General features: G+C 39.5%; 1 protein-coding gene across 2 annotated transcripts in view; it reads left to right on the top strand.

The window, feature by feature from the left end:
• The first annotated feature begins 3,321 nt into the window (after positions 1-3,321).
• Positions 3,322-14,917, top strand: part of LOC117158891 (uncharacterized) — a 56,298-nt gene continuing 44,702 nt past the window's right edge. For both annotated transcript variants that reach the window (XM_033338274.2, XM_033338273.2), the window contains exon 1: positions 3,322-3,599. The gene's annotated coding sequence lies outside the window, so the exon portion shown is untranslated. The remainder of the gene's footprint in view (positions 3,600-14,917) is intronic.

The raw sequence follows: 14,917 nt of genomic DNA, 5'->3' as shown, positions 1-14,917 counted from the left end.
AATAGAAATCGATATTAATTTTCTCAAAAACGACCAAAACTAATTTTCTTCTTCTAATCTAACTTTGACAGGTTTGATAGCTTTGTTTCAAGTATCGACAGGATACATACGATTCTTGATCGACAGTAATTTTATCCAATGTTCAAAGTCTACTGTACTGGATCCACTCTGCTATTATCGAAGCGTGTGCACCGGTAGTTTCTGATTTAAGACGACAGCGAACGCGTCGCGTCCCGCTACTTCCGGTTCGACGTCCGATAACTCGATCGTAAATTTCGCCAGCGAGTCACCCCCGCGCGAATTCGCAGCTCGTAAAGCAACACGTACGCGTGTTATAATCGTGACTGTATTGCCTGCTATGTATTCCACTCGGTTCTGTTTTGTTCTCTTCCATTTGCCGGTGTGCATCGACTTGCCCGGAAATTACTCTGTTCTCCGCGTGACGCGGCATTTCTCCCGAGGCACGTGCGAATTTATTCCGCCATTAAATATTGCAGACGCTCGTTGAATCGTGTGTCACGATTCTGTCACCGATCTGTCACCAAGTTCTATCCAAGTTTAGTCTGGTAAACTGCTCTACCACGTTAGGAGATAAACGTGGAAGTAATAAATGTGGAGGTGATAAGCGATGAACGCTGAGAGATTGATAAGACGAGAAAGGAATGTCAAAGAAAACGGTAGATACAAATTAGAAAAGACGAATTAACAGACGCGAACAGAAGGAGGGTTTGAAGACGATGGACGCTACACGAGGCGATCGTAATTATTTTTTCAACACACAAACGAGCACGAAAGCGAACCGAAGGTACGAAAGGAAGAGGAGTGAATTATTAACGTACGGTGAGGTCAACGATGTGCATCCAACTGTCCGTTGATGCAGCTTAGTCCCTTTTCCTCTCGGTTTCTTCTCCTTTCCCCTCGCCTTTTTCAACGAACAAATGCGAAATTCTTCCAGATAGAACGTATCGTCTAGGAATCGAGGAAGAAGCAGCACGGTCGAGGGCACAGCTACTGAGATAATCATCTGATCGATGATTCTTTTTTCTCTTTCCTTTGTTTGCACATTTGTAACCACACGGTTTCCTCGACTTTGATATTTATTATATCATTGGCGTTAAGAATGTCAGAATTTCCTCCAATCGATACTACTCTCGTGTAAATGCTCTTCTAATACACCTCTTTATAACTTCGAAACCTTTTTCACATCTTACAAACAATTGCTAAAATATAATCTATTTTACTATTATACTTTTATTTTAATTGCCTATTTATGTAGTTTATATTTCTATCATTCGCGTATTAGCATAATGAATTCGTTAGCCAAGCACGATTAAAGTTAATGGTAGCGACTTTATGTAATCAGACGTTACACGCTGTCCAACAGTGAAATAATTACGTAAGCATCGACAAAATGTTTCGAAAATTTATAACGACGATCATGAGCTCGCGTATGCGGGGAAAGCTAGCGACAAAAGTACGAATTTATTGTTCCATTATGTCCAATATATATCTTCCAATTATGTCTGAAAATATATTACTATTACGCTTAACCACGTAATTACCGGGCGGACGCAAACGAAACGTAATGGGCCGTACGATTAACTTGCGTAATGCGAAGAAAAATTTGCAAAAAAGTGAATGATTTACGCAAACTATGTAACAGTTCTGAGTTTTTCTTGGAACAACGATCGTAGAACATTTCCATGTTACCGTTTAATTCCTTATTCATCGACTTTTTATTTAGAATGAAAAACAAAAGTGGCGCCGCATAAGAGAAAATTGCTGGCAGAATTCAACACCGAGGAGTATGTTTGTCTCTGCTCAGTGAATTGGAACTTTTATGAGAACTGTTCAAAAGATTTATTATAGTGGAGATTACACCGAGTATTGGGTGTTTTAATCGCATTAAAAACCGCTTTATGATTTATATTATTTTACTGAAATTAAGGAATAATCTTGACGATAACTTCTCATACGATGATCGTATCGATTCTTCGTAGCAACATTTTCATTAAAATATCGAAGAATCAAGTTCTTCAAGACCCGAGAAACTAGAAATCATAAACAAGCGGAAGAGATCATTCATACGCCAATGCGGCGCCAGGATTAGGCGAACGAGAATACCCACAGGTGAATAGTGTTCAAGATGAAAAGGAACAGGTTCACGAAGGGGGTTGGCCGGTAATCCTGTACGTCTTCGATAATAATTTTGAGTGCTCCGGAGATTATTATACACTGTACACTGTACTAGTTTCAAGGGACACTTCCAAATTACACCTCGAGATAATAAATTATGAAAGGAAAACGTAATAAAATCGCTGCCAGGATGTCTCGATGTCGTGATGTATAGAATATCGTATAAAAAAAGAGCGGAAATAATTACATAAGACATTGCAAGGATAGTAATTGAACTTCAAAATTACATAGTAATTTCGAGTAAACATATTTCAATATACTTCATTATGTAAACAATATATTTGTTTTTACGTTAAGTCGCATCTGATTCATAATAGATAATTTGTTAGAAGATTGTGCAATAGATAATATTCATATATTCAGCTTAATTGCACTTTATATATGTAAACTGCCACTTTAGAAACAAATTGTAGCATATGGAAGTTGAATTGAATCTCTATCGACGCTCTAACCTTTTGAAAGATACGAACACATATGAGAAAACCTAATACATATTCCTTCGATTCAAGCGCTATTTCAAAAAATACAAAACTGTAATATACGAGCATTACACTTTTCAGAGATTTCAAAATATGTTCCAAGTATTCTCTATCCCGTTTAATATCTGCAACTATACTCTAGATAAAAACGACCGAGAGATAAGAAACTCCTTTTAGCTTTGATGAATTCGTTCCTAAAAGAATTAAACCCTCGGAACAATAGAAATAAATGAAATAAAATAAATAAAGAACCACGAATAAAATTAGACCAAAGGAACATGAATCGTGAAATCCACCTTCTGCAATTTCCCAAAAAATTCAAATAAATTCCACAGCTTGCACCATCGCAATTCGCTGAATTCAACGTAGAAACCCTGCTTATTGAAAAAAAAATCCCTTCTTACGCCACTGTAATAAACACCGGCTGAATCGGGTGTCAGATGAGGTGCTGCCACCTGAGCAGGAAAATCCGCAGGTGGACGAATCGGGTGTGCATGGGACGTCGTGAAAACAAGCAGGTCCACGTAAGAGGGTTGCCGGTTGGTTCCCCCACCATGAGACCCAATTCACCATGGTGGGGGTTTCTCGACGCATGCGCACGGTGTCCTGGGTCCTGTGACCGAGAGCAGCGGCCAGTTCGGGGGCCCAAAGTCTGTTTCCATCGCGAGGGAAGGCCTCGGATCGCGCTCGTCTCGTCAGCGTCCGGTCAGTCCGTGTTTTCCCGCGTTTCTTTCGTCACGTCGCGATTTTTCACCCCGAAATTGGTCGTCGTAAACTGCTCGCGCGAGTGTACACGTGATCCAAAGGATATCAGAGAGAGACACTCACGGTGAAACTTGTTCAATACGTTTCAAAGGATCCAGAAACGATCGTTGTGTTTACCAGTGTGCCAAGTGTCATGGGGATCTAGGAACGCCGGCGAGGGTGAGTCTGTTCGCGCTACTGGAAATTTTGCGTTCTACGATAAATTCTCGGATACTCTGCAATTGAGATTGAGAATGTTTAACGAGTGATCGATATTGGTGATCGTTGATTTTATTGGAACAGGAAGACGTGTGTTTTTCTGTCATGTTGAAGGTAGATCCTTTGAGAAAAATCAGTCGTGGTACAAGTTGGTCGATGTATGTACATATATGCATTAATTATAGGGATGTTCGTATCAGATAGTAGGCTGAGAGTAGGTGTTGCCGTTATGCTCGTAACAGCAGGCACCCTACGGAAACGAGTTAAGGTCTAGGAATTAATTTCATTGAGTTCCCTGCTGCAAATGAGTTGCGCTGTAACAAAGAAAGTGGCTGGCAGGAGCACTGACCGGTTATTCGAATGCACGATACGGTGATAAAGTCGACGATCTTTCGCTTCTAAACGCCCTTTGTTCAGTCTGTGTTGCATAAAAATGCAAAGTGCGTTAGATCGAACAGACTATATAGAGACGTAGAAGTCTCTTTACACGGAATGATTATAGCGTGGCTAAAAATAGACAGTCTCGTGTCATGGAAAATCTTAATTAGGGTCGTAATGTCAAACCAAACGATGCGAGTTACTGTTGCGATTAGTATTTATAAGAAAATCGGAAAGCTGTTGGAGACAATTTTCTCTCTCGCGATAGTTTTAATGGTACTTCAAATCTAATAATTATCTGCATAATTACACTACGTGGTCTGATAATCGTAAGTTCCATTTAATTAGTTGTTATAGTAGGATTTTAAAAAGATCCTAACCATAAAAATTAATATCACGAAGCTCGTAAACTTAAATAATTAAAGAACATTTTTTTAAAGCAATACATAGGAATGTAACAAAAATAGGAGATGTTCTTAAACGTTACTATTTCCCCAGTAATTTAATTTAAGACGAAGGTCTATAAAATTTACTTTCAAGCTTACCGGGCGTCATCATCTGGCCTTAAATAACTGCTTATAAACCTCTCCAATGATCAACGATCCAAGACGACTCTTACTACTTCCTTAAGATTCTCAAGGACACTTGAAGTAGAATTTCAAGATATAGAACAGATGCCGAAGATCATTTCAATTACATTTCAAGATTGTTTCATTGATCTTTCCAACGTTAATGAACAAGTTCAATGACTAGTCTTTTTAAATTGATCAATGAAATTGTCCGTATTGTTCGATAAACAGCTATGACGAAGTTACGGCTTTGCATGGGTTAGGCAGACGATCGGAGGATCGGTTAGGACATTTGAAATTGTGATTCCAGGCGTGTCCGGGAAGGGGAGGTTAGGCCGAACGGACGGACGTGCTCCTTTCTACGTGCGCGTCTGTACAGATGGAGTCATGCTAGGCTAATACGCCGAACGAATGCGTCGCGGCTAGATGGTGGAATCTTAAGTGTCTTCTAAGTGTTCTGAGATCTCTTTCGTAGGATAAAGAACCCAACAGTGCATAGACTTTAGAGAAATTATCGTATGTGTGCCATGGCTAGGGGAAGCAATTACCGGAATCGGATGCTTATATCTTCTTATACTTTCTTCGATTCGCTTCATTTGTTCGAATGGGTAGAATTTTTGGACGGCGGAAACATTTACGTAATTTTCTCGTTTTGAACTGGAGAGCGTGTATATGAAATTTTTAGAGATATTTGCGAAAGTTGTATAATACTTGAACCTGTTGAATTCTTTGAGCTATTTCCGATTCAATCGCATGTTTCTATGGCTAAAATGTTTCTTTAAATTTGAAGATAAAACAGAGGAATCGTTATTGATACGTGTAATCTCACGTAATCTCTGCATAGAACGTTCTCAAAACGTTAATAGTTTTTATCTGCCGAAACAGGAGTGAGATCGAGGCTTAAAAAATTCGAGAAATACAACGCGGTTAATGACGTTGCCAATTTCCTTAGAGAAGTTTCAGTGGATTTTAGGCTAATTTAGAAAAAGCTTTTCTTGGCTATTGACAGTTATACCCATTAAGTAGAGTCTACATCGATGGCAATTAGCGGGAAATCAAGATTTTCTTAAATATTGGTAATTATCTGCTTGTAAATGAATCCCAGGTACGGCGTAATTCGTTGAAAATTAAGATTTTCTTGGCTATGGTAATTATCTGTCAGAGTGAGTTGTAAGTTGTTGCTCAGTTTCTACATTATCTTTATATATCCCTATGTACAGATCTACGTGTATAGTAGATACGCGCAGTAAATTTAACTTGAATATCTTATCAGAAGGAAAGGATAATTTTCACATGGAATTGGTCGACGAGATGAATTTAAATATTCCACTTCTATAAAAGATAGGAAATATATCTTATCGTATTTGGTATCTGTGATCTTCGTAATACAGGAATCAATCAAAAATTGATCCATCTTGTCTCACTGCATGTTCCAACCACCCACTGAATATCCGTCGCACTATATCACGAGGCGATCCTGCAGAAACAAAAATTTCCTCGCCATTCACGCCGACACCATTATTCATCAATCGTGTTCCTGGCGAAATTTCGCCAGGCTTTGGACTCGAGGCCGGTCCGTGGCTCGCTCAATCGTTTCCATGTGTTTTGCATATGAGATCGAAAGTGTATACGTGGTGCACACGGAACGTGGGGAAACGCTTTGTCGTATTGGTGGCGTGCACGTGTGTGTAGAGTAGCCATGAAATGCAGTCGAACCGGCTGTAGAAGACGCGTGCACCAGGCAGAGCTGTGAGCTTCGTGGGTCCAGTGTTCACGGGACACGCTGGTTGCGGATTTTTTAAAGATCTTCCTTGTTACGGATCGGAAACGGGGGTTCGAACGTAAATAAAAGATCCGCGGTTCGCCTTGATGTCTGAAATTCCATCGACCTCCACGTTAACTCGCGCGCGCGAGTTTCACATGGTGAAAAGGCTTTCGTCGAATTCATTAGGAAAAGGAAATACCCTGACGAATCTGTGGTTTGCTCACGATGTTTGCGCTTCTCCTTCTTTTCCGTTTATTCCAAGCCTTTTTAATTATTCTTCTTGGTTCCTTGAAAATGATTTTGACTCTTAAAGAAATGTCATTGAAGCAGCTTCTCGTCTTAAAAATAACCACTGTTTCCAACAAAATCTCTCGTTCGACCGATTTCTCAACTTTTCAACGAATTCTACCTCTAACGAAACACTACCGAACCAATTCTTCGAATAAAAGCTAAAAGTTTCGAACGATTCGCTTTACACACATACGTAAGACGGCTGTCTTTATGCGTTGTTTTGTAGTACGGTCGAAACGCCACGAAGCAGCAAAGAAAACGAGAAGAGAAGAGAGTGAAAAGAAAGAAAGAAAGAAAGAAGAGAACGAACCGACTAAGAAAGGCGACGTAGAAAAGTCGTTGCACTGCGAACAGCTCAAGATCCATGATGCTGCGCCACGCGGCGAACAATGGACTCTGACGTCACTTCGAGGCTACACCTGCGGCGCTACACTTGTATGTGCAACGAGCCACCGACAAACCACCCCGCGGTGCGTGCTCCGATTCACAGCGGCCTGTTCGATTTCAAAACGGCCACCGGATCGAAAATAGCTGGCTACGTGCGTATGTGCCTTGCCACGGTTATGCTTCGCTGTTTATCGAACACCGCGAGTAATACGAGCTCCGTTCTTGCCTCGAAGGAGAAAACGAGACTCGATCTCACAATCCTAGAACGTTACGATCGGTCTCTCGAGATGTTAGAAACGAAGATTTTAATTGTACGTAGATTTTTTAACGGTGTAAGCGGAGAATTCAATTTTAGGTCTTTTTGATATGAGAAGTTGAAATTCTAATTACCTAAAAAGGTACTCGAACGTTAATTTTCACAAATACAATACGAATAATTCTTCAACGGGAACTGTAAATGGAAAATGTACGAAGAAACCCTTCGTATTTGCTTGTTTTCTTTCCTCGAAAATAAGCATCCATTATATCGATCCAGAACGATTTACGGTACACTTTTGCAAGTGAAGCAATCAAACTTCATTTCGTCCGTTACGTTGGCTAAAAGAGTGAACCGACTTTCGTCCGTACGCTAACGAGGAAAATCATTTCTGTGGGGACTTTCATAACGATGAAACGATTTCAACGAATATAATGATCGGTCACAATCGTGGCTCGTACCGTTCGATTATGTAAAAGTTCGTATAAAGACCGTGTCGAATTGTGATCTGTGCGCCACGAAACGTGTTCCATACGCAATACTATTTACGTAAGCACGCACATACGACGATCAATCGCAAAAGGAACATTTATTAACATCGATGCATCTGTAAATGGAAAGCGCCATCATCCAAACGCGTTGCACGTAATGTTTTATAATAAACGTTATCACGTTTGTTATGTCATGAGATAGTCGGTTGACGTGAATTATTTGTAACTACGATAAACGTTTATTTTTCGTTAGAGATATTTCTAGTTACAAATGATTACGGATAAATTGTAATTTAAAATAAACGATTTTCATTTATTTTATGTAATATATGCACATATATATGCATTTATAATTTCGACAATTATGTTGAGGGTATTCGATGTATAAACAGAGAAAACACGTGGATAAATTGTAAGGCAGAAAATATATTTAAATAGAAGTGTAATTATAAGTAAGAATACAATTTGAGCTGGTCCAGATCCGCACGCTAGCTATGTTACCCAATAACTGAAAATCCCGAAGTCAACGTCGCCTGTCTACCGTTTACGGTTTGTCTTCGTCGCAGTCTTTTGTCTACACGCTGTCGATGACTTCAGTGCTTGAGAAAACTAAAAAGACCAGATGTAGAGTTTTCTTAGAAGTGATGACCACTTCAACAGATTCGATAAACATCTCATTTTTTCTTTCATTTTTCACTCGAAAGACGTACATTTTTTAGTAATTTCAATCTCCTGTTCTTACAAATACTTTTTAGAAGTAGAACAGAGAATATTTTTCAGCTATTTTAATTTAAAAAGTTTAGTCTAATTTAATCTTGAAATTGTTTAAACGACCGCAATTTCTGAATCGCGCGATATTATATTTTCAACCAGGACAGGTATCTGATCTTTCGAGCTTCTTGGATACGTTCAATCCGCATTCTTCATCCTGTTCGGTATGCTGTTCGTATCCTGTTCGACAATACGCAAGTAATCAAACCGATAAACGTTTAGTCATTTATAACGCGTTACTTTATCTCGCAATTATGGCTGATTCGCATGATTTTCCTTTGAAAAAGGCAGTAAAAAGGCCCGAGCGAATAACGAAGGGCTTTCAAGTAAGACACGAATCGATTCATTGTAGTTCTAAAATATTCATCAACGATCATATGTTTTCACGTGTGTGGAGAAATATCCAACGATCGAGTAAGAAGACTTTCATTTAATCTCCGATCTCGAATTCTGAAATTTTTCATTATTAATTTTGTATTGATTATTTTTAATCGATAATTTGATAGATTCATTCAAATATCGATAATATCATAATTATCTAAATACATAATTTGATACATTCAAAGTTGAGATATTCTCTATCGTTAAAAAATGTTATCCAGAACATCTTCGACCCGACAAACACGAAATGTTTTTCTGCTATTTCACAGGGAGATCCACTCAATCGGTTTCATTTTACACGTAAACCGTTGAACTCGAAAGATCGTCCTCCTTTTCTGAAAAGAGATCTTATCCGACTCGAGTTTAAGACGTCCTCTTTTTATCAAATTCTACGCAAACAACTTTTTAAAGTCAAAACGATTCCTACGTAGAAAGAAACGTCGATCCAAACGATAGATGAGCGAAGACGGTCCGAAACGTACGATCACATTTTTCGCGTATCGTTGTAGGACACGACGTTTTTCGTACGTATCGATCGAGTAAGGGGAGACTTTCACCATTTAAAATTCGTCCGGCTGGCAGAGGCGAGTCATCGTTCAGCCAGTTCCACCGACCGGATCGAGAAGGAGGCCTCGCTAAATACCTTATTACTTTTGAATTAACATATCGGTACCAAGGTAACAGGACTTCTTCGAGAGCTCGGTCGCGGATTCTTCGGCGATCGTTGGACCGGCAGGAGCCGCTATTTTTTGGGTCACCAGAGAGATTCCCCTTGTTTGACGTTTACACTTTCAACACGTTGATCGCCACGTGAATTTTAGGTACATGTACATTTTGCCCTGCGAGCAAATCCAATAAATCGAAATATGCTGCAGCGTAACATTTAACTTGTGCACTCTTTTTCACGCAAAGTTACCTAAACTATTATCGAACCATCGTTGAAAATTTTTTACACGCAACAATTTCACTGTTTGAGAATATCTTCACGCGTCGTTTCATTCTGTCGTTTAACGAAATAAACGACGCGTTTGAAATGAAGTCGAAATGAAATCCACTTGAAATCGCACGAGTAAGACAAGCGATCGCTGTCAAGTCAGTGACGGAGAAAAGGTACGCGGCTGAAAAGAAATCCGCGGAAATCGGGACGAGTCGAATTGAGAACACGCGTTCCAAGAATACTCGGACACCTTCGGTATCATTAGAACAAACTGTTGTCTTCGTAGATTTAACTCGTCTCTATTGATCAGTTACCTTACTACGGTGGGAAATTATACCTGTTGTTAATATTTCAAACTTTTGCATAAATTTCAGTGTGAAATCGTAAACGATATCCAAAGAATGGAAATTCGAAGCGATTAGATCGTGCGATATTTTCGCTAAATATTTTCAGAAAATAAAGATATTAGGGAAGATGTAAAAACCTGATGCTAGGGTTAAACTTTAATTCTGAAATATTAGATATTCTCTCGATTACAGAAAAATAACAGCGGCCTGTCGAACTCACTTTCATCGAAGACACGCTAAATGGACTGAAAGAAAAATCTTGTTCCATTCCATTGTCTCATCGAGACAATGAAAAAAAAACCGGCTCGTCGAAACGAGACAAGGATAGAACGATACGCAGAAACGAATATCCATCGCGCATCACGAAACGAAACGGCAATTACCATAGTCGGATAGGGGAGACACTAAGCTGAAAAACGGCGAGTCGTACTCGAAAGTAACCAGCTGCGTTGATAGAAACTCAAATGAAAGCTGCTAAGTGAGTAATCAAGCAACAGGAGGATTTCTTCTGTCCATCCATGGGGCGCAACAGGTTTTTCTCCCGCCTAGAAATCCCCCAGTCACGAGGTCTATTCGTGATCGATCCTTTTAGTCGTGATATTCGAGAAGACAAGGGAAACGTTCGTTTAGTTATATTGTCTATTATGAATAATTTTAAATTTTACACAGATGCCGCGTATGGAGGCTTTGCAACATATATGACAATTTACGCTCGAGAACGTTCGTTCTTTCGAAGAAGAAACGTTCGAGGATTCAGTATGATTATATTCGATGAGTTTTATCGCTTTAATTTATTTGGCAATATCGTTGAAATTGTTTAGCGTAACGAATAATCGTTTCGTTCGTATAACTTTCAATTAAATTCATTCGTAGAATTTTTCCCAAATATTTCAACTCGTACTCAAACGGTTCGACCACGTAAAGCCACAAGAACAGGTTGTGAAAGGCCGAAGGATCTCATTCCACAACCGCGACCTCCGATAACTATACAGTATAAGCAACTAGACCAGCGGACAATCGTTGTCCTCGAACGGTTCAATTAGACGAAGAGACAGTTAGGTTGCGTTGTCGGTTGATTACGATTGCATCAACATCTTCCTGTCTGTACGCGTTGTGGTGCTCTCGTTTCCATCTGGTTCCGTGACGTTCCAGTTTCCGTGGAAACGGTAATCGTTGTTCGACGCGAGGGGTGTCAGGAAGAAGACGAGAAGAAAGAAGAAAAACAAAGGGAAACGTCCTTGACGATACCGTTAGGGCAAAAAAAGGTTGATCAAGTCGCGTTCACACTTGCCACGAGTCGAAATCGGAATGTTAATGGCGGCGTTTCAGCTTCCTGTTGAGTTAGCGCTTCTAAGGAATCGTGTTTTCCGCATTCAAATCGAACGATGTAAACATAAATGGAAAAACAAACGAATAATTATATAAAACATCGGCGGTAATAAAATTTTGCCATTAAATTGATTATCGCCAATTGATCTGTACGATTCGAACATCTAATAATCACGTTTTACGTTAATATTAATCTCTTTGACGAGATAATTACCATACAATTGTCAACATTTTCAAGAGTTAACGAAACCATCAATAAGAAGCACGACACAAAAGCACGATCCCTGAGATAACATAGAACATAATTACGTGGTTTAAGTAACGAAATTATCATTAAGAGTAATTGAACAATGAAAGATACTTAGCAAGTAATGAACGTTTAATCGCCAAGGAAAAGTGATCACTGAATTTCGCTGCAAATTACTTCTGATTAATTAGAATCTGATAAGTATACCGCCAACTACGACTCTCGTCTCTAATTATACTAATCATTGAGTGACTTCCAACTCTCTCATTTCCTTCCTCTCTTAATTTTACCTGTTTGCTTGTCTAACGATCAAGAATGTCGTTGATTGTCCGATTAATCGTATCTAACCGGATCGTACGAATCGTTTGATCGAACAACACGAAGAAATTGACCTCGATGATGTCATGGAAACTACGTAGAGAAAGATGTTCAGCTTTCCTCGCGATAATACGCGACTGTTTCTGATTAATCGACGATTTCTTGTTCTCGTATCCTTCTTCTGGCATCAATGTCGCCGTACATGATCGAACGTTTCATACGAGAAAAAGCTAATGAAATACGAGGAAAGTATAAAAATTTAGTCGTGAAATATCTACCTTATCTATTTGAAATATCTACTCTGTGAAAAATTTACCTATGTTCTACCAAACGAAAGAGAATAAAGCTGATCGAATGAATTAAATTAACCTTTCCATAGTGGAATTGTCGCGGTTACATCGATGTAGCCGTCCTTGATGATGCAGCCGAGATTCCATTAAAGGTTGAGCCGAGCTTTCTCCGAGCATAAGTCATTCCGAATTCCTGGCAATCGCGAACGAGCACGGTAACCACAACTCGAAAGTGCATTCGAATTCCTGCTTTTCCCCTTGCACGCGAAAATTATCGAGAATTTTCCTTTTACCACATAAACTGTTTCTGTTTCTTTTTCTAACGAAGAAAGTTTCGCTTTTACGTATACAGTTCCCAGGATGATTAAAATCGATCGAACTTCGTAGTTGCTTTCATGCAGAGTTACTTTCGATTATTTATTTCCTGTATTATTCATAAAAGAGAATAAAGATATCGGATAGGATACGTAAAATAATACGTTTTACGAAGCATCGATAGGTATAAGAAATTTACCATTGCGGATAATTGGCGTGAAATTTAATGGTGTAGTATTTTTAGTTGCTTTATTATCTACCCGGTGACTCTGTGTTTTTATGTGTAAATCATTTTTCTGTGGGTGAACGCCGATGGTAGGAAATAATACAACTCATTATTGTTGCAAAAGAAGTTTATTAAGAAATGATTAATAAGCTAGTTAACGCCAAATTTATGAAGCGTCAAACAGCAGGCGTTGCAGAGTTATAAACGGGTCACTTTGGTTTTGTCTAACACGCGATATTATCATTTTTCCCTGGCTTCATTTTTTAATTCCATTCCACCTCTTTAACGTTATATCGCGATATGTATATTTTCCATATTTTATTTTATTTATTTATCACGATGTCGCTACGCGATTCTGAAACTAGTACCGCAGAAAGCAATCTATTTAACTTTCAATTTTCAAATTAATGCAAAATACTGCGACTGTTGGAGGATTAACTTAAGAAAACGAAATTTATATCTGTTGTTGGTATAATAATTGACTTATATAAATAATTGGTCAATTTATGGGCAAAATGATAGTTATTTATTATCGTTCATTTACGTAACGGTTACGATGTTATAATTTATATATATTTTTCTTGTCACTTATTATACGGACAATCCATCACGGCTGTCTTCCTACTTTCAAAATATCTTTCTATTTTTAATTCGCGTAACTGTAATTGCCCGCATGTTCTTATTCCCCTAACAGGTCAACCGTTGATGACGGAAGTTCAACAAACGTGCACGACGCACCTAGTTATTTCGATTGTATAACCTACTCTCGTCTTTCGCGACCACCTCTCGTGCAGGCATTCAAGATCGTTCCACATATTCCCACAGGAATTCCCTCGAAATGCCATTCTTTCCTTTACAATACGTTATCACAGAAGAGACCTCGATTATAGTACCAAACCAGCCTATTCTACCCTCTTGAGGAACGCCGGATAACCAAACTGCTTTCCCAGCGATAAAACCAACGTTCCATTGCTTTCAACTCTTTACAACAGCCGACCGATATTCATCCTGGCGGGATTACCCGGATTGCTAATCTCCTTCGACGTTGGTAGATAAAATTTTATATATAGAATCCGCGTAAGAAACAGCGAACATCCTAAACGTATCGAGTACAAGGATTCGCCACTTCCAAAGAAGCTGACGCGCAAAGTCCATAGACCGCCGTACCTTCCAGGCGGATCCAATTCATAGAAATCATGGTCGAAGGTGATCTTTCGCGTCTGGAACTTTTTAGTCTCTCGAATCTTGGCGCGATCTCTCCTCTTTCTCTCGACCAACGGCTCGAGCAACGTGGACAAGAGGTCCATTGTCGGATCGGCTGAGATCGTATTGTCAGTCGTGGGGAACTGAATTCTCTGGCCAGTGGAACGAAACTGTAACGCCAGCTCGGTTGTTGGACCGCATGCCTACAGCCGATCGGACATTGGCAGCATGCAAGTGAAAGTGTCGCCCGGGTCCCATTCTCTGTACGCTGAAACGCGCACGGTTCGCGTGTACACACGCCTGCCTGTTGCTAGAAATCCGCCATGCCTGTCTCTGTTGCCATAGCGAACTAGTCGAGCACTATGATACCATCCTGTATTCCTGTTCCTGTTCTCGCGTTCCGCCCGGTATCGCGTGTCCATATGCAACCATGGTGAGAAAAGTGGACCCGGCTCGACGAAAAGGTGTTGATCTTCTCCCATAAAAGCGGTCGGGTTCGATGCACCGATGGTGTACGTGTGCTGCTTTAACCCCGTAACGTACATGCAATTTTCTCCAGCCAACCAGTTGAAAATGCACAATTTTATTCTTAACGAAATTATTTTTTGGTTAAATAATACATCAATAATAAAGAATAATGCAATACCGTAGCTTGCGTTTTCAATAGAATGGAACGCAAGCTATGAAGTGAAAGAAAGCAAGTGTTTCTATAAATACGGAAACGCTATCGTTTGTTACTACAAAGAATGGTTCGCTGCTCCTATGCGCACGTTAAAAG

Source organism: Bombus vancouverensis, chromosome 9 (assembly GCF_051014615.1).
Source record: "Bombus vancouverensis nearcticus chromosome 9, iyBomVanc1_principal, whole genome shotgun sequence".
Taxonomy (NCBI): Eukaryota; Metazoa; Arthropoda; class Insecta; order Hymenoptera; family Apidae; genus Bombus; species Bombus vancouverensis.
Note: the sequence above shows the minus strand (reverse complement) of the source record. Positions and strands in the feature narration are given on the sequence as shown.